This window comes from Bufo gargarizans, chromosome 2 (assembly GCF_014858855.1).
Source record: "Bufo gargarizans isolate SCDJY-AF-19 chromosome 2, ASM1485885v1, whole genome shotgun sequence".
NCBI classification, from domain to species: Eukaryota; Metazoa; Chordata; class Amphibia; order Anura; family Bufonidae; genus Bufo; species Bufo gargarizans.
Genome location: NC_058081.1, coordinates 330393106 through 330414276, shown reverse-complemented (window position 1 = coordinate 330414276; position 21171 = coordinate 330393106). Strand labels below are relative to the sequence as shown.

The 21171-nt window shown below is 48.6% G+C and overlaps 1 protein-coding gene across 2 annotated transcripts in view; it reads left to right on the top strand.

Annotated features, from left to right (window-relative positions):
- The window catches only part of PPM1H (protein phosphatase, Mg2+/Mn2+ dependent 1H), a 216989-nt gene that overhangs the window by 150745 nt on the left and 45073 nt on the right, over positions 1 to 21171 (top strand). The gene's annotated exons all lie outside the window — the stretch shown is intronic.

The window sequence follows — 21171 nt, the reverse complement described above, 5'->3', positions numbered from 1 at the left end:
CCCTTTGCATGATAACCCAGCTTTTGCACCAGGGCAGATGGAGCGGTCGTTTAGGGAATGGAGGATCAAGGGCATTAGGACAGTAAGGGATCTGTTCCATACTCAGGAAAATAGATGGGCGACTTTGCGTGAATTGGAAGATAGGTGGGGACTGACAGGATCCAATTTGTTCCCATATTTACAGGTTAAGCACTATTGCAATAGTCTGGCTATCAATATGACTGGGGAGTGGAATCAGAATAAATTTGATTCGCTCATTATTTCTGGTAACAGACAATCCATATCGCACCTGTATGGCAGTTTGAGGTGCCTTTGGGAGAACTCAACCTCTCAGGGATTGTTTGGGAAATGGGGGAACAAATTGGATTTGGCGGAAGTTGGTCCAATTGTAAGAGTTGGTATAGCGGCCTTACACAAGGCAGTGGTGAATGAGACGATGAGAGAAACCCACTTTAAAATTGTCCATCATGCCCTATATGGTTTTGATTTGCCAGTGACTAGTACGAAACCAAATAGGATGGTAACCTGTCCCAGGTGCTCAACGCCTAAAACTGATCTTTTGCATGGATTGTGGAGCTGCACAAAATTAGTGGAGTATTGGAAGATGGTGGGACTGATTCTTAGAGAGGGCAGTAATTTTCAAGGGGAACTGGATGTACAAAGGGCAATACTGCATGCGAGACAACAGGAAGAGTCGAGTGAGGGGGGAGATAGGCAGAATGGAGGTTTCACAGCAATGGGACATAGGATAGTGCTTGAGGCTAAAAGATGTCTGTTGTCCAACTGGTTGGATTCCAAGGTCCCATCTAAGGATGAGCTTATTAGACGCCTGTGTCGCATGCTTCACTTGGAGTGGCTGGAAGCAGCAGGTAAAAAGGAAACGGCCGGAAAAAAGCTATACAAAACATGGAAAAAGTTCATGATCAATTTCATGGAGAGGGCTGAAACAGTGAGGATCATGAAGCCGTTCACCCTGACTGCTTGGTATTTGCAGGAGGACCTCAGGGGACGATTGGGGAGGCTTAAGGTTTGAGTCGTTGATGGTACAGGACGGGAGGAGCAGGAGGACGTATAGTGGAGTCAGGATATTAGGTTAACGTTGGTGGCGAAACAGGGGGGGCCCAGAGAGATATGTATATACCCTTGGTAATCGCATTTGAATTGTTATTCTTCTTGTATGTGGGGGGAGAATAAAATGGAAAAATGGTATTGCATTATGTTGATGGATCCGGACAAGGCTGTGTCAACTAATTTGTATGCAACGGATGTTTATGGTAATGTGATCTTTATTGTATTATGGATGATACTGTATTGTCTTTTATCAAGATCATGATGCAATACGAATAAACATCTTTGACAAAAAAAAAAAGTTCTTGACGGTGCTGCAGGGTGCTCGTGCAGAACAGGAAGAGGAGGGGAGAGAGGAGCGCAGGAAGTTTGAATCTCGCGCCTCTCTCCCCTGCACCAATCGGCACCCTGGACAGCAGCATTCAGCACCAGGGCCAGCACCGCCTCTTCAAATCTTCGTACTGCGATTGGTGGTATATAATCACGCCACCGATCGCAGTCTTTTTCCGGTTCATCGGGCCACCGGAGACCCGAATGGACCGGAAACGCAGAAAACCGCAGGTCTGAATTGACCTGCGGTTTTCTGCGATCGCCGATACGGGGGGGGGGGGGGGGAGTGTCAAATGACCCCCCCCCCCCCTGGCGTTGTTACATGATGCCGGCTGAATGATTTGAGCCGGCATCCCGTTCCGATTAACCCACGCGGCGCCAGAATCGCGATTTAAAGTTAGGAGGTACCGGTACGACCTACGTCCTTAACCCCTTAAGGACCGAGCTCATTTTCACCTTAAGGACCACGCCATTTTTTGTAAATCTGACCAGTGTCACTTTAAGTGGTGATAACTTTAAAACGCTTTGACTTATCCAGGCCATTCTGAGATTTGTTTTTTTGGCACATATTGTACTTCATGACACTGGTAAAATGAAGTAAAAAAAAATTGATAAAAAAAAAAAAACACAGACATCGAAGCGGCTTTTCGGTTTCTGCCGGTACACCCTGATAGTTTACATTTGTTGGGATAGTTTTATGGGCCGTAGCTGATGTGGCGGGATGGACATCTATCATCCATGGATGACTTCTTGTGTATAGGTCCACCAGGATCGACTGTGTCGCTGGAAATGGTGTTCGCACGTTTTGGAGTACCACTGGCGCCAGAAAAAATGGTGGGCCCATCAGCTGGGTTGTGTTTCTTGAGTATCGGATTGTATGTCGGCTGCCACCGGACAAATTAGAGGATTTGAAAAAGACGGTGCAGCAGACGCAGCATTTGAGCAAGATACAATTACAGGACTTGAAGTCGCTGTTGGGTAAGCAAAATTTTGCCTGTCGGATAATACCGATGGGCAGAGTTTTCTCACAGCACTTGGCCGTGGTAACTTAAAGGGCGTCAGCTCCCCATCATTTTATTAGATTGGGTACTGAATTGCGGGCTGACCTGAAGGTCTGGGGTGCCTTCTTGGCCTCTTATAATGGACGATCACTGTTTTTGAGCAAGGCAGTGGATTGTTTCGATTTTGAACTGTTTTCGAATGCAGCAGGCTGGAACGGGTTTGGGGTTTATTGTGGGGGACAATGGTGTGCGAAGGGATGGCCAGATGAGTGGTTTTCTAGGGGCTGGATTGCAATTTAGCTTTGCTAGAACTATTCCCAATCCTGGTGTCAGTTTTTCTTTGGGGTGACAGATTTCGCAACCGGAAGGAACGTTTTCACTGCGATAACCTGAGTGTGGTACAGGCGCCGCGCTTTCTCGTTTCCAGTGGGAGCGTTTTCGGGCCCTGGCTCTGGAGGCGGAAGAGTCCCCCTTATCCTGTCCGGTTTTTCGGTGGGAGCTGCTAGAGAAACAGTAGCAGGTGGCTCCTAAAACGTGGGATTCATATACTAAGGCTTGGGATGTTTGGAAGAGTTGGTGTAACTCGATTGGGATCGATGTTGACGATTCGGGAGTGGATCTGGAGGCTCCCATGTTTGTTTTTTCTAGGGCATTGTAAGGACGAGGGCTGGTCGGTAGCAAAGCTAAACAGAGTGGTGGCTGGGTTGGCGTTTGGTTTTCATCTTAGGGGCCGGTTAGATGTTACAAAAGATTTTTTTTGAGTCAAGCATTGAAGGGGTGGAGATGCCAAACAGGGGGAGGCGGATAGCAGAAGGCCAGTATCTTTTGCTTTGCTATTGGATTTGGGCAGGCAGGTCGAGTTTGTGTGCCGGTCAGCATTTGAGAGTTCTTTATTTAGGTTGGCATTTTTCATTGGTGTTCTTTGGGGCTTTGCGTTTGGGGGAATTAGTTAGTGGTAGTGTTCGTAGGGTGGGTGGTTTGTTGCAGGAGGATGTTGATCTCTATCCTGATAGGGTGGAGTTTAGAATTCGTTGCTTAAAAACTAATGTGCATGGGAGGGGGTATAGAGTAGTTTTCTATTCAATCCCGGAAAGTGCAATGTGCCCAGTGCGCTGCTTAAGAGATTATTGGGAGGTTAGGAAGGGGATTTTTTCCCCTCTTTTGATTCATGAGGAAGGCTCTTTTTTTGTCCCGATTTCAGTTTTTGGCTGTGTTTAAGCAGTGTTTGTCCGGTTTGGGTTTGGATCGGGAAGGTTATACGGGTCATTCCTTTCGCATAGGGGCAGCCACGGAGGCTGCGAGGCAAGGGGCGGGTGACGAGGTGGTTAAACGGATTGGCCGGTGGGAATCCATTTGGTTCAGGTCTTACGTATGCTCGACTCTGCTTTAGGGCCCTTTCACACCTGCGTTATAGTCTTCCGGCATAGAGTTCTGTCGTCGGGGCTCTATGCCGGAAGAATACTGATCAGGATTTTCCTAATGCATTCTGAATGGACAGTCCGTCCTTCAGGATGCATCAGGATGTCTTCAGTTCCGGAACGGAACGTTTTTTGGCCGCAGCAAATAGCGCAGCATGCTGCGCTTTTTGCTCCGGCCAAAAATCCGGAACACTTGCCGCAAGGCCGGATCCGGAATGAATGCCCATTGAAAGGCATTGATCCGGATCCGGCCTTAAGCTAAACGTCGTTTCGGCGCATTGCCGGATGCGACGTTTAGCTTTTTCTCAATGGTTACCATGGCTGCCGGGACGCTAAAGTCCTGGCAGCCATGGTAAACTGTAGTGGGGGAGCGGGGAGCAGCATACTTACCATCCGTGCGGCTCCCGGGGCGCTCCAGAGTGACGTCAGGGCGCCCCAGGCGCATGGATGACGTGATCGCATGGATCACATGATCCATGCGCATGGGGCGCTCTGACGTCATTCTGGAGCGCCCCGGGAGCCGCGCGGATGGTAAGTATGCTGCTCCCCCGCTCCCCACTACTACTATGGCACCCAGGACTTTAATAGCGTCCTGGGTGCCATAGTAACACTGAAAGCATTTTGAAGACGGATCCGTCTTCAAATGCTTTCAGTACACTTGCGTTTTTCCGGATCCGGCGTGTAATTCCGGCAAGTGGAGTACACGCCGGATCCGGACAACGCAAGTGTGAAAGAGGCCTTAAGCAGTTGTTTAGTTAGGTGGTTTGGTTGTTGCTTAGTGTCATGTTAAAAAAAGAGGAAAATGGCTAATGGGAGTGGTTTTTCCCTGTTCTATTTTTTTTTTTTTTGCTTTTCTCTTTGCAGATCATCGACCAGCGTTAGTCTGGATAATGGCCATTCCTTTGTTTTTTGGGGAGCCTTGAAAGCGGTGGTGAGGCAGGATGGGCATCAGCTAGGTTTTTCGAGGGAGGTAGCGGTGATACGTTGGCTGGAAAAAAGAGGTATGGTGTGGAGTAGCGTGTTACCGGACATTCACAGGTTCTTGCTTTTAGATAGACCCCCTGACGTATTGGTCATACATGTCGGTTGAAACGATTTAGGGACTCGCCCTTTTCGTGAGTTAATATGTGACATAAAATTCGACCTGTTGCAGATATGGGCACTATTCTCAGGAATAGTTACGGTATGGTCTGATGTGGTTTATAGGCTTGTGTTGCGGGAGGCTCGGTCGGCTGAGCGGGTGAATAGGGCGCATATCAAAGTGAATCGGGCGGTGGGACGGTTCATGTCACGTAATGGGGCTGTTGCAGTCAGACATGGTGATTTAGAACAAGGGTCGGAGGCTTTCTGGCGTAGCAATAGGGTCCATCCTAATGCTGTGGGAATAGACCTATGGTGTCTTGGCTTGCAAGGAGGCATAGAAACAGCTTTGGGTGTGTGGAGGGACGCTCAGGCATAAGGTTTCAAACCTGTGCATTCTTGGCGGCGGGAGATCCTCAGAGTTGGTAGAATATCAGGTTCTGGAGGATGAGAGGGCTCCATGGTTGGGGCTGGACTCCCATGGTTGGATTTTAGGGGCTGATTTTTAGGTCCATCAGTGGTGCCTCCGAGCTGGCGATCATCGGCTGGGGGCAAGATGGAGTACCCTGTGGAGGAGGATTTTATAAAACAGTTGGGGCTTCGAGGACTTTCCTCATCGTTATTATATGTTATGTGAGTGTTGTCATATGCCATTCCATATGGTTTTTGGTTAAAAATGTTTTGCTGGGAAATTTAAACATATATAATAATAAAAATGGCTGCTGTGGTCGATTTAATCCAACCTTGGTGTTTGTGTCATCATTTTGGGACAAGGTGGTGGGTTGGGGACGGGGGAAATGGTAGCGAGCACGATAGCCTGTATCTACGTCATGTCATTTATTATGTTAATTAACCCTGTAGGATAGTTAAAGGGATTCTGTCATGAGATTTGAGCCCTATAAGCTAAACATATGGCCATGTCCGTACAAATAACATGAATCCTAAACTGCCCGCATAAGGCCGGCGCATGCGCACTTCGCTCAACGAAGCCGCTGCTAGGAGTTCGCGGCGCATCAGGCTGAGCCTAGTGCGCAGGCGCCGGATCTGGCAGAGGGACGGGAGGATTGCGGAGGCGGTGCTGAGGTTAGGAAGGCGGCGCTGGGCAGCAGACGGCGAGGGGTGCTGGCAGGCACCCTGGATTAACGTAAAACCCCTTGGGCACCTTAGGTCGGTGAGTGACAGCTTTATAAAAACCTGTTTTTTTGGCTAATAGAGCCACAAGCAGGTTTAATAAGGGCAGTTTAGGATTCATGTTATTAGTACGGACATGGCCATATGTTTAGCTTATAGTGCTCAAATCTCATGACAGAATCCCTTTAATATACACAACGCATTTCTAGTCACCAGGCTTCATCATCATTTCTCAGTGCTATGACAGTGCTGCAACTCCTCTTTGGTTAGTGTTTTGTTCAAATATTTTAAAAAAAAATCCCCAGGGCTTGTATAAATGATTCCCATCCACCTGTTTTACTCTTCACTTATCTTTTAATGCTTTGTAGAACAAAGAATTTTTGAAGGAGGCAGAATCCGTTTTACTCAAGGAAAAAATTGGTAACCTTTAATGCACACTGCAGTACTTAGAAGTCAGCTGAAGGTTATGTAGTTTATGAGCTTTTTAATGTTTGCTCCTCAGCATTTGTTAACTATGGCACTTGAAAGCTGCTCAGATATTTTACTGAGCAGAGACCTTGAGGTTAACTGTTTAGCCTAGTTGTTAAATTAATATACAGTGACTCTATGGAGGACATGTTTCAGTAAAACTCTTCCAGTAGATATATTGATGTCTCTTAGTTTCACAGTAGCACTTTTAGATCCAGGATGCTGTTCCAGCAGGGAAGAGCCTGTCGGATCTCTCTGCATTCCGGCTTTGCCGGAAGCTACTGCATCGCCGTGTTTGCCAGTCTGCAGCCGGATCTCCGCTGGTCACCATTATAGTGAATGGGGCCAGCTAGAGTCAGATAGTGCCGGATCCAGGCATCTCCGACAGGCTGCTTCCTGCTGAAACAGCCTGCTGGAGATGTCTAAAGCTACTGTGAAATTACCCTTACTGACGTAAAGTTGTATGACGTTATGGTTGCTTTTAGAGATGAGCGAATCGATGTGGAATTCGTGACGAATTTCAGAAAAAATTCGATTCGCACCGAATGCGAATTTCCTCGCGCTTCGTGGTAATGAGTCGCATTTTTCCTAAAATGGCTGCTGCACGTGTGAGGACATGCAGAAAGGAACTCTGGGAAGGCGGGATCACCCATACTGACATGCATGCAGCCAATCAGCAGCCAGCCAGCCCTGTAATATCACAGCCCTATAAATACGGCAGCCATCTTAGATTCTGCCATTTACCAGCGTACTTAGTGCAAGGAGCGATGTGTCTGCAGGCACTAGGGACAGTGATAGAAAAAAAACGTCATTGTGCAAAAAAAACGATTTATAAGTGCAGGGAAAAATTATTCAAGGTGTAGGGAAAGGATAGGGAGGAATCAATCCACAGCATTTCTGTTGAACAGGGTTCAGTGGGGGAGGTGACAGCCTGGTTAATAGGAACATTCCTATTAGACCTTCCCAAATTGTCATTATACAGCTCTGCAATTACATCAAACCATTCTTATTAGAGTGCAAGTGCTGTTTGATACAGGCATTAACAGGGTTCATTACAAGGAAATATACGTTTTATTTGCCCTTGTGCGGTGCAGTTATATGTTCTAAAGCATTTTTTGGCTTGTATTAGGGGGAAAAAAAGGGCTTAATAGCCATTGTGTGGTGAAGTGCGAAAATTAGTTATCTGATATTTTACAGCCCAGTTTGCCATGTATTACTGGCGAAATACAAATATATTCACCCTTCATCGATGCACTTATCTGTTGAAAAGCCTTTTGTGTAAAAATAGGAAAACAAATGTGGGCCTATTTGCCGTTTAACGGTGCAGTGATATATTCCAAAGCCCTGTAAAGCTCTGTTTGCTGTGTATTACTGGCAAAGTAAAAAAATATTTTATCTAACATTTGGTTATTTGATCTAACAGTATGACAAGCAGAGAAGTGCCAGGCCCTGCACAGGGGAGTGGCAGAGGCCTAAATGTTTCTGGAGCAGGCACAGGTAGCAGCAGAGTAAGGGGCCATGGCAGCAGGGGTTACTTCGAGAGGCCTGAGCTCCTAGTGTCAGCTAGCGGTCGTGTTGTGACCAGCAACCAAGCGGTTCTTGAATGGTTGACTCGATCTTCGACTTCGTCGCAAGTGACATCAGACACCCCCAGCCAAGAGTCAGTGGGTTCGTCAGACACAACCATTAGTTGGCATGGCCCGGGAGCAGGCACTGTGCCCTCACCTTTACTAGACCTGCCTCTGTCCTTTTCTGTTTCCTCACCGCGATAAGTATTATATGCTGTAGGCTCTGCTCCACGTTTCCACATCCACCGCTTCCTCCGCTAGGCGGGCAAGTAGTGACGAGGAGAGTGACGTGGGGGCTGGTGTTGAGAGCGGTCAGGATCCTGACCCAGAGACAGTTGAGGAGGACATCAGTGACGTGCAGACACATCATCATCGGGAGAAGAGGGTGGCAGCTTGCCCGTGAGCCAGCGGCGGAGCCAGCAAGTTGCTAGCGTGGCTGGGTGGCAGCAGTGGGAGGTCGGGAGCCAAACGCGCCCGGGGTAGACCACTCGCTTCGCGGGAGCCTACCTGCCCGGGAAGTAGCGGTGCGGGGGCTCAAGGAGGGAGCGTCGGTACCAGTCAGTCAGTGCGTAGCATTGGGGGTAAAATCACCTACTTGGCGGTGTGGCAGCTTTTGGGTCACTATTTAGTTTATACTTTTTCAGTCAAGGCTGCCCCACCTCAGCCGAAAAGAAGCTGTCCGTCCTTCCCATCATCTGCCGGTCCTGATGCTCCTCCTACTCCTACTCCTCGTCACGCATTCCGTCATGCGTGCACTCATCCAACGGCGCAGAAGCTGAATGTGCTCCTGTCCAAGTTGCTGGTGCTGCAGTCCCTCCCTTTCCAAGTGGTGGACTCTGCACCTTTCAGAGAACTTATGGCTTATGCCGAGCCGAGGTGGAGAGTCCCAAGCCATCATTTCTTTGCCAAAAAGGCAGTACCAGCCCTGCACAAATATGTAGAACAGAAGGTGGGCCAGTCCTTGAGCCTCTCAGTGTCTGCCAAAGTGCACCGCAGCGCCGACGTGTGGAGCCGTAACTACGGTCAGGGACAATACATGTCCTTTACGGCCCACTTCGTGAATGTGGTTCCTGCACAGCCACACCAGAAACGTGGCCAGGTGACGCCGCTTCCGCCTCCACGTTGCCACGCTGTTGGTTCAGCGACAATGTCTGCCTCTGCCTCCTCATCCTCCACCGTGTCCTCAGCCTCCACTACAGGTACAATTCACAGTGCCCCTCCAGCATACCACATCAAATCCTGGCTTTCTCCGTGACAACTGAAAATTGGAACCATGGTGACCGACAACGGGAAGAATATTGTGTCGGCGCTGCGTCAAGGAGGGCTGAGCCATGCGCCCTCCATGGCACACGTGTTCAATCTGGTTGTCAAGCAGTTCCTGAAGTCTTCCATTCATCTGCAAGACATCCTAAAAATGGACAGGAAACGTTGCATGCACTTGAGCCACTCATACACCGCAAAGCACCCTCCTTGAGCTGCAGCGGCAGAACGGCATCCCCCTACATAGGCTGATATGCGACATTTCCACCCGTTGGAATTCCACCCTCCATATGTTGGACCGACTGTATGAACAGAAAAAGGCACTCAACGATTTCCTGATGATCCAAGTGGACAGGAGTACTCCCCTGTGTAACTTCGATGTCAGCCAGTGGCAGCTCATGTGTGACACCTGCCATTTGCTCAGGCCCTTTAAGGAGGCCACGTTATTTGTCAGCTGCCAGGACTACGGGATGAACAATGTCATTCCACTGCTTCATGTCCTGGAACAGATGCTGGTAAATATGGCTGGTCAGGGGACTGGAGACGTGGCGCCTAGATCTCACGGCCACATGAGCCCTGTGGGGGCTGAACTGAAGGAGGAGGAGGACGTTGGAGCACAAGCAATGTCTGGCGAAATGGGTGGTTTTGCTACACAGGTGACAGGAGAGGAGGAGCAGGAGCAGCCAGAGGAGCTACAGGGCGATGAGGACCCAGACACACTGTGGCAGTATGCAGTAGAGATAGAGGCAGGGAGTCCTTCTGAGTCACTTGCGCAAATGGCCCGCTGCATGCTCACTTGCTTGGGTAGTGACAGCCAAATTGTCACCATTCGGCAGAGGGATGTCATCTGGCTGTCCACCTTGTTGGACCCTCACTACTGGTCCAAAATGGGGGCCTTTTTTACACCCGCTGAGAAGGAGGACAAACTGAACTACTATAGAGACATCCTATGTAGTCGGCCGCTGCCTGTTTGCATCATCGGCCATCCTCTCGCAGGTCTGACCAGGGGGCCCTCTGCACTCACGTTCCATTGTCATGCTGGGGAGAGGTGGGGTGGCAGGAGCAGTACCAGCTCCATCAGCAGCAGCCTGAGTCTAGAGTCACTGATGAGCAGTTTTCTTCACCCGCATAGTGAAGAAACTACTCACCAGCAGCTAGACATAGAGCAGAACCTGAACCAGCAGGTGGTGGCATACTTGAACAGCACCCTGCCAGCTGACCTTCAAGATCCGCTGGAGTACTGGGCAGCCAAACTGGATTTGTGGCTGCAACTGGCCGAGTTTGCCCTGGAAAAACTATCCTGCCAGGCCAGTAGTGTGGCATCAGAGCAGGTGTTTAGTGCAGCGGGGGGGCCATAGTTACCCCAAGAAGAACTCGCCTGTCCACCCAAAATGTGGAGAGACTGACCTTTGTCAAGATGAATCAGGCGTTGATCAGCCAGGATTTCCACCCACTAATTCCTAATGCATCAGACTAGATCATCCAATGCTGCCAGCCGCCTGATGCCACACATCTGATGCCAAGTGCTCCTTCTTTCACCTACCATCTTCAGCGGGTATGGGTATTTCCACCCACCTCCACACTATGTCACCTTGCCACACTTGTCACCTGATGCTGCCGCCACCTACAGACTCTGTGATTTGGTCTCCTCATGCTGCTTCCACCTCACCACTATGTCACCTTGCCACTCTGTGGCCTCCTGATGCTGCCACCACCTGTACACCCTGTCATTGTGCCACTCTGTGGTCTCCTCATGCTGCTTCCACCTCACCACTCTGTCACCTTGCCACTCTCTGGTCTCCTCATGCTGCTGCCACCTCCATACTATGTCACCTTGCCACTCTGTGGCCTCCAGATGCTGCCTCCACCTCCACACTATGTCACCTTGCTACTCTGTGGCCTCCTGTTGCTACCGCCACCTCCACACTATGTCACCTTTCTACTCTGTGGCCTCCTGATGCTGCCGCCACCTACAGACTCTGTGATTTGGCCTCTCTGTGGTCACCTCATGGTGCTTCCACCTCACCACTATGTCACCTTGCCACTCTGTGGTCTCCTCATTCTGCTGACACCTCCACACTATGTCACCTTGCCACTCTGTGGCCTCCTGATGCTACCGCCACACTATGTCACTTTGCAACTCTGTGGCTTCCTGATGCTGCCTCCACCTCCACACTATGTCACCTTGCCACTCTGTAGCCTCCTGATGCTGCCACCGCCACACTATGTCAACTTGCCACTCTGTGGTCTTCTGATGCTGCCGCCACCTCCACACTCTGTCATTGTGCCACTCTGCGGCCTCCTGATGCTGCCGCCACCTACAGACTGTGATTGGGCCACTCTGTGGTCTCCTCATGCTGCTTTCACTTAATCACTATGTCATAGGGCCACTCTGTGGACTTCTCATGCTGTTCCCACCCTCCCTACTTCATAACTGGGCCACTATTTTTAGTCTTTTGGCTTGGCTTACATCATCATTTATTTGACCCTTCCTCTTATCTGTCAGAAGGAAGGTAAAATGAGACGCACAACGGATCCTGTCTGTGTAGCAGCTGTAAGGCCTGTATGGTCCCATCAGAATTAGCTTGTGATTTGGTAGCCTAAAGCAATAGTGGGTACAAAACACTTTGCAAATATTCCGTTCACGTGTCATCTCTGTTTTGGATCTACTCCTGTTTATTTTGGCATTAGCAATACTGATTGATTACTGACCAAATGCTGACCAAGTGAAGGCGGATGCTCCATAGACAGGGTCAGTTTTTTGTGGGTTATTGTTGTGACGAATCAGAGGAAGGGCAAAATAATCAGTGACTTCAACACTAACTTACTGCTGACACCCTCTCCACTCTGTCGAGGGCTCTACTTGTATAAGCGTTTAATAGAACAGGTTCTGTAGACATCTATGTGGAATCAGCTGATGACGGTGTAAAAGGAGTGCACTTCTTCTTGATGCTAACATTGATCTGTAAGGCTAAGTTTATACTTGAGTTATTTGGTCAGTTTCGGCCCTGTGACTGTCCAAATAAATGAAGTGTGCAGTGATTCTAAGTGTGACGCCTGTCATCTGCATGTCATACGGACTCACAGTATTATTTCACTACCAAAGCAGACTCCCTATGCGTGTTACTACAAGGCACAGTGTTCCACACCACTATGAAGGCTCTCTGCAGCCAGGAAATAGACGTTTTTTAACGTAATCCACCGCAAATTTATTCTGATCGAACCTGATTTTTCCGAAACAAACCGCCGAATCGAATTTTAGAAAAATTTGCTCATATCTAGTTGCTTTCTTCCAGAAAAAGCACTGTATGTCCATAGGCTGTGCCTTTCGTTGTCTGATTTGCTTGAATGGGGCTGAAGGGCAATGCCAGACATTGCCTGTGAACATTTGTGGTGCTGTTTCTGGAAGAATGTATCGTTAATTTCTAACGATAATTTGTTTTCCCTTAGTCCTAACAGCAGCACAGATCGGGGTTAACTGCCCCTGTGGACTGGTAGGACCGGCGGAATTTTAATGAGCCCAAGAACCAATAAACGATCTTCAGCTCCCTGAAAGGGAGGAGATCACCCCCCAGCCCACCGTGTCTTTAACAAGTATGATGTAAGTTAGGGAGGGATATTTGTGTGCTGCTGTTAGGACTAAGGGAAAACAAATTATCGTTAGAAATTAACGATTCCCTTACGTCCTACCAGCAGCACAGATGGGGAGATAGCAAGATAAAACCCCTAGGGAGGGTCCTCATGCCTGGCAGAAGTAAGAACTGTCTGCCCGAAAGCCGAAAACTCTGCCATCCTAGCATCTATCCTATAATGGGAGATGAAGGTTGACTCAGAGCTCCAGGAGGCCGCCTTACAGATCAACTCTAAGGGGAGAAGACTTCTTTCCGCAACCGAGGTGGAGACCGCCCTAGTAGAATGGGCTCTCACAAACTCGGGAGGATCTAAGGTTTGGGAGACAAAAGCTTCCTTAATGGCCTCCTTGATCCAGCGACTAATGGTGGCTTTAGACGCTTTACGGCCTTTAGACTTACCGGCAAACAGGATAAGGAGATTCTCATCTATCCTGAATTCCCTGGATCTATCCACATAGATCTGGAGGCATCTAGAAATATCCAGCGGATCTCTAGCTGGAGTATCAGAGGAGGAGGCTGTGAACAAAACTGGTAAGGAGATTACCTGGTTGATATTTTGAAAAGTAGGCACCTTAGGTCTGAAGTATGGTAAAAACTTCAGGAGTACTCTGTCCTGTAAGAAAATAATATATGGATGAATTGCAGAGAAAGCCTGCAATTCAGAGACTCTTTTGGCTGAGGCTATAGCCAGAAGAAAAACCATCTTTAGAGTTAAATATTTAAAATCAACCTCCTCCAAAGGCTCGAAGGGGGGAGATGCTAGACCCCTGAGCACTACTGAAAGATCCCACTGGGGAATGGGCTTCAGTATAGTAGGCTTTAGTCTTTCCGCTCCCTTCAAAAAGCGTTTGATGAGTGGGTCCCGAGAGTATGGCCTGTTGAGACAGGCCGAGATGGCACACATTTGTACCTTCAAGGTAGCTGGAGATAGGCCTCTATCTAATCCGTCCTGAAGGAAATGTAGTATCGCAGGAAGGGGCGGATCTGCAGACGCCACCTGTTTGGAATCACACCATGCCACGAAGATTCTCATGATCCTGGAGTAGGCCTTGTTTGTAGACTCTGCTCGGGAATGCGACAAAGTTCTCAGGACCGACTCGGAGAGCCCTTCTATGTTGGGAAGGGGCTGATCAACCTCCAGGCTGTCAGGTTGAACCTGTGCAGATCTGGGCAGAGTTGAGTGTCCCACGACACCAGGGTCTGCTCTGGGGGGAGTCTCCAGTATTGTCCCCGACTCATCTGAATGAGCTGGGTAAACCAGGATCTTTTGGGCCAAAACGGTATGATGGCTAATACCGAGGCCTGATCCTGACGGATTTTCATCAATACCCTCGGTATCATGGAAAAAGGAGGGAAGATGTAAGCCAGCCTGAACCTCCACGGTATCGACAGAGCATCTATTGCCAGGGGGTTGTCTTCCCGGTACAGGGAACAGAACCTCAGCACCTTGGCGTTGAACCTGGTTGCCATGAGGTCCACCTCTGGCATACCCCAACTGTGAACTAGCTGCCTGAAGACCTCCGGATGCAGAGACCACTCCATGGTCGGTAATCCTCGACTTAAGCGGTCTGCTATCATATTGAGGGAACCTCGGATATGAACGGCAGATAGATGGGAAAGGTTCAGCTCTGCCCACCGAAGGATCACCCCGATCTCTGATAGAAGGGGTAATGACCTTGTGCCTCCCTGCTTGTTTATATAGAGAACCGCAGTCATATTGTCTGACTGGACTTTCACCGCTTTGCCCCGAATCTGAGGGGCGAAGTGAAGGAGGGCTAGCCGGATAGCTCGAATCTCGCGAAGATTGGAGGAAAGATGCCGCTCCAGGGGGGACCAAGATCCCTGCACTTGGGATCCGTCCAGGTGAGCGCCCCAGCCTACGAGGGACGCGTCTGTAGTCAATATGACCCAAACTGGTTGGGTCATAGACTTCCCTGCTGGCAGTCGAAACCACCATCTGAGGGAATTCCGGGTTTGACCGGACAGGGAGCACAGGGAATCTAGCCCCGCAGGGCTGCCGTTCCATAAATGTAAGACCTCCGACTGAAGAGGACGGAGGTGCCATAGCGCCCAAGGGACTGCGTCCGCAGCCGCTGACATGAGCCCCACCATCTTCATGAGAGTCCGAATAGAGACTCGACGAGGGACATGAAGGACCTTTGCCAGGTCCTGAATCCGCGCTCTCCTTTCTTGAGTCAACCGGAGGGACATCTCCACAGAGTCGACCACGAATCCTAAATATTGGATTGAAGATGATGGGCTCACATTCGACTTCTGCCAGTTGATGATCCAGCCTAGGCGGAGGAGAAAGGAGATTGCGATCTGAAGATGGTGGGTAAGGATCGGAACTGAAGAGGCTATGAAAAGCCAATCGTCCAGATAAGGAATGATAGTCAGCCCTTGGAGTCTCAATGCTGCCACCACCGATACCACCACCTTGGTGAAGATAAGGGGGGCAGAAGAGATTCCGAAGGGGAGCGCGGTGAACTGAAAGTGCCTGCGAACCCCTGAAACCTGGACCGCGATCCTGAGAAATTTCCGGAAGGCGGAATGGATCGGAATGTGAAGATAAGCATCTTTGAGGTCCAGAGTAGCCATGACATCCCCGAGGTTGAGGATATGGGTGACTGACCTTATGGTTTCCATACGAAACCTTGTTTTCCTTATAAATCGATTGAGAAATCTCAAATCGATGATAATCCGGAGGTCTCCCGTCTTCTTGGGAACCAGGAACACTGGTGAATAAATGCCTAGGCCTCTCTCCCCTGCCGGCACCTCCTCTAGGGCTCCCTTGGAGATATAGTCCTGGATGTAAGATTCCAGGACCACTTGTTTGGCCGGCTCGAAGTTTCGTGTAGCGACGAATCTCTCTGGGGGGAGAGAGAGAAAGTCTACCCGGTACCCGACGGAGACTAAGTTCAGAACCCAAGGGTCTGCGATCAACTGACTCCAGGAGTCTTTGAAATGGGAGAGACGGCCCCCACGGGCGTTTGGGGGAGTGGTATGGGAAAGTCTAGAGGAGACACTGCAGGGGCAGCAGGGCTTATCCAAGAGCCTCGACGAGGCCCATAGTCAGGAGGGTTTTGCCTCCTTAGCGGGTTTACGGGAGCGCCTCGAATACTTACGAGACGGTCCCCCCCAATCTCTGCGCCTAGATTGCTGCCCCGGGCGTCCTTCGCGCTTCTTTTCCTGCCTGGGGCGTCCCCGAAAGGGCTGCTGGGGGAGGCTCTTCCCCTTTTTGTCGGAGAGCCCCTCCATAATTTTATCCAATTCGGACCCAAACAGCCTGTCTGGTTCGAAGGGGAGCCCACAAAGATTAAACTTGGACGCGTTGTCCGCGACCCAAGGTTTCAGCCAAAGTGGTCTGCGGGCAGCCGAAACTAAGGCCATAGTTTTGGCGGCCAGCTTCAACTGCATCTGGGTGGAGTCGACTAAGAAATCCATAGCCAGGTTGGCTGACTTGAAAGCTGCTAAAATGTCATCCCTGGATACGCTCTGGTCCACATCTGTCTGGATCTGATTGAGCCTAGAGCGTAGATAGGTGGCCACTTCAGTGGCCGCAATCGAAGTTGATGCGGAGGCAGCGGCCGCCGCATAACTCCTTCTGAGGGTGCACTCTGCCCTCCGATCTAGAGGGTCCTGCAGACTAGACCCATCATCTGCAGGGACTAGAGTGCGCCGGGACAACTTGGCTATCGCCATGTCCACCTTGGGAATGGAACCCCACGATTCCACCAAGGGTTTAGCCATCGGGTACATAAGCTTGAACTTTCTAGTGAGAACTGGGCCTTTCTCAGGCTTTCGCCATTCTGTGCGCATCACAGAAAGAAGGGTCTCATCCGCTCTGAAGACACGCTGTGTCCGTACGGCGGGATCGGAGGACTCCCCAATGTCAACATCATGGTCCCCCGACCTGATGGACTTAAGTAACTTCTGCGTTTTTTCTGGAGGGAAAAAGCAAGAAGTGACCTCTTCTTCCTCAGAAGAGGACCCCACCGAACAGGGGGTGGGTCTTTCGGGTGGTGCGACTGGAGCGGCCATATCCATGGGAGTCTGAGAGGGTCCTGGTAACCTCTCATTCAATAAGCGCACCACTCCTTTAATGGAATCATCCACATATGTTTTCGTCCACTGAAACATCTCCTGCATCGTGGGTTCCGTGGACGTCGTGCGACAGCTCTCACACCTAGAATAGGGACAGCCGTCGTCTAAGGGCGTGTTACAATCAAAGCACGCCAAATGCTTCCTCTTGGCCCCAGATTTTCGCTGATCCGGATCCTTGGGGGAAGCCATAGTCCTGTAATTGGAAACAAAAAAGACAGGTCATAACACCTACAAAAAAATTGGAGGTGGAGAAACGAGACCTTAAGGGGGCCCACCAGCACTAGAGATATATAGAGCTGCAGAAGGAACACACAAACCCACGGTCAAGCAATATAAGGATATCACAAGGCACAGGGAACTCTGGAGCTAGCTTGTCAAAGCAATGCAACCAGAGCACTGAATGACAGGCTCTGGGCGCTTAAAAGGAAGAAGCCCCGCCCCCTGGGCGGGTCCCAAAGTAAGTATCCGAAGATCTAAGAGAGCTAACAAAACTAGCTCAGCCTGCTCTGAATAGCTGCCCCGGGTCATCCTGGATCACAGGATATCTATCGGGAAATAATTCTTTATAAAAAGGGTGAGGAAAGGACCTCAGCCGCGCTGCGAAAAAACCGGAAGTGACGTAGCGCAACTAGTGCGCGTCACTTCCGGAAGATGGCGGCGCCCATAGCGCCACACGTGTGTGGCGATGGGAGGAACGGGAGACCAGGAGAAACTGAAAAGGAGAGGGGAGGGGGACACCCCGCTCCCCGCGGTCCCCAGGTATAGCAAAATCGCTGCGATCCGCCTGAAAATAAAGGCAAAAGAGAGCCATGTAGAAAGACGGGGCGATCCTTTACATTAGAAAAAAAGGAGCCCCTAACTCTCAGCTCCAAAGGAGCGATACGCCAGTCCAACCTGTCCAAAGGACAGAAAAAAACACGGTGGGCTGGGGGGTGATCTCCTCCCTTTCAGGGAGCTGAAGATCGTTTATTGGTTCTTGGGCTCATTAAAATTCCGCCGGTCCTACCAGTCCACAGGGGCAGTTAACCCCGATCTGTGCTGCTGGTAGGACGTAAGGGAATCCCTTTTTCTTTTTATTACCATAGGGCTGCTTTTGCTGTTCCTTGACACAATCTTGTTTTGATGGTGATGATTTTCCCTTGGGAAATGTTCCCCATCATTACACTTGCTTCATCTTGAATAACCTTGCATATATCTATATAGTTAAACATATATTTGTACAGTAAATAAAAGATAAAAGAATTTGAGATTATTCAGGGATTGATAACTTTTAATGGCTAGCTGAAAAGATGACACAGTTGCAAGCTTTCCAGACTATCCAGGAATCTTTTAAGACTGAAGATTCACATATTTATACACCAAAGGAATTATGAGGTAGATGAGACAAGTGATGTAAAGCAGATTAATATAAGTGGAGGAGTAAACAAACATTTGTAGCACTAAACTGTTTTATCAATTATAGATAAGGAGTGTGAACGTTTTATTGTCCCCTAATACAGGGTTCCTGAACTGCAGTGCTCAGGGCCCACCTGCCAGTCATGTTTTCAGGATTTCCTTAGTATTGAGCAGGTTATATAATTAGTGTCAGTGGATTAAGACTTACCACAGGTATTCATTCTGTGGGATATTCTCAAATCATGACTGGTGGTAGGTGGGCCCTGAGGACTGGAGTTGAGGAATACTGCTCTAATAGATATTCACTCCATGAATGTGATGAACCCAAGAGATCCGAGGAGCACATTCCTTAAGACATGTAGAAGGACATAAATCAATGAGACACATTCATTCCTGATCTGAGTGTGTCAAAGGTTGTCATAAGTTTGTATTCCCAGATTCTCCTGTCCTACTGAGATTTAAAATTCCCTTTTAATATAAAGACTTTCATGTCTGTGACATTGTGGTCATGACTGCAAAAGTGTTTCTGCACAGGGCAGATCTTTCCTTCTTTTATTGTCTGGCGATGAGCTTTTGACCAATGTTACCAACATAGAGCCCCCCAGTAGGACATTTGGTACATACAATCAATGTGGTCTATTTGACTGGTACCGAAACCAGTTTTATGTGCACATAAAACATTCACCAATTATTTTTTGTGAGCAAGTAATGTTACGCATGTCCAGCAAATACAGTTATGTGTCTGGAACAAAAATTATCATGTAATTGCTCCGGTCATGGTTCCTATCACATTTTTTTGCCATGGAACCCACAGCAGAAATCCAAAGCTGACTTTACATTTTTGCCGAAATTATAACTGCCACAGCATCTGCTTGTGAACTAGCCCCATTGATTGGGCCTATCTACCTGTTGCTACCTGGAGCAGTGACCGACCCAGTAATGAACATGCTCATTCTTTTTTTCCCCACAACACAGGTTTAAAATTTGCATTAGAAGCAATGTGAGACGGAGATGTGCATCGAAAAAATCCAACATGTATTTTTGCCATGAAGGCCACAGAACAAATCCGACGCACTTTTCTACTTTGCAAGTTGTTCTGCTACAGAATCTGCCCAAGGATTGACCTCATTTATTGAGACTAATGCATGGCATGTTGACGCTTCTTGTAAGCCTTGTTTCAGCCTAAAACGTTATGCTTTAATGACCTCCACCTTGAAGAAATTGGTTAATGGGTATAATATTAAAGGATTAGTTCAATTTCTAGGAAATGTAGTTCAATGGACAATTATAAGGATGATCTAACTAATGTACATTTAGTAACAAATCTGCCCCATCCTGTAACTGAAAATCGGTTCCTGCAAGCCTCATTCAGATAAATGGAACAGATTTTCAATTGTAGTAATGGTCTGAAAACAATCTGCCACATGTAGGGGCACCCACATTTTTGGGCAGTTTCATTAGATAAACAAGGGCTATTCCCAAAAGAGGGCTGACTGTTGAACATGATGAATACACGCATCAGCATTGCAAAGCTGAAAAGGGAACCTCCCATCAGGTTCCAGCAGGGTTCCTTAAGACATGCCACACTGTGTCAGAAAAAAACTTGGGGAAGATTTATCATAGACCATCTTTCTATTCCAAACTATTTAAAAAACATATGGGAGGGTGAGATTTTTCATAGACCAGTATTTTCCCCCGGCGGTACCAGAATTTATTATGAGGCCTCGTCATAAATTAGGCGCATGCTCTGGCAGTCTGTACACCTAAAGAGAAATCTACGCCAGCTCAGAGATTTCAGTCTCTGGTATAGATAGAATTTTTAGTCTTCTTTTACTCCAGAAAACTGGCATAAGGCTGGGTTCACACTTGAGCGTTGCGCAAACGCGCGTTTTACGCGCGTTTTTGACGCGCATTTTTATGCGCGTTTTTGTAATAGTAAACGCGCGTTTGACGCGCGTTTGTGTGATTCACTACAGTGTCCTATGGCCACAAACGCCCCAAAAGTCGCTCATGTACTTTTTGGAGCGTCGGGCGTTTTACAGCGCGATCGTACGCGCTGTAAAACGCCCAAGTGTGAACCATTCCCATAGGGAATCATTGGTTTCTCCTTGTTGAGCGTTTTACAGCGCGTAGGAACGCGCTGTAAAACGCTCAGGTGTGAACCCAGCCTAAAAGAAGATAAATAAGCCGTTGCCACACCCCCTTCTCCAGAAAGTGATGAGGGTGGTGTAGAAATGACACTTGCACAAATAGCGTTTAAAAAGTTGCAAACACAAGGTTTCCCCCCCTTCCCCTCCATAATTTTTAAAAAGTCTGGGCATTGGAGAAGAGCCTTCTATGTGTCTTCTCCCTGCCCTGTTTGGTTTGATTGACAAGTTGCTCCCTGTATGCATATAGGCAGAAATCTGGCAATCAAGCCAAGCAAGATGAGGAGAAGTCAAACAGCGGCCTCATCTCCTCATTCCCAGCTGGTGTGATTCGGGCAGAATGAACCTGATGACAGATTTAAGTTTTAAATGCCTCTTACTTTCCTCTTAGCAACACAAACATTACAGTGAATGCCAATTAGCTGAAAGCTTGTATTCAGTCATCATGGAGACATGGAGAAACAATTGATAAAATGGCATGCGTCAACTCTATGCTGCTAACCCTTGATGAAGACGTGAGGTGATAGGACAAAAAATACAATAAGAGGCTTGTGTTACGGGTGTAAAAT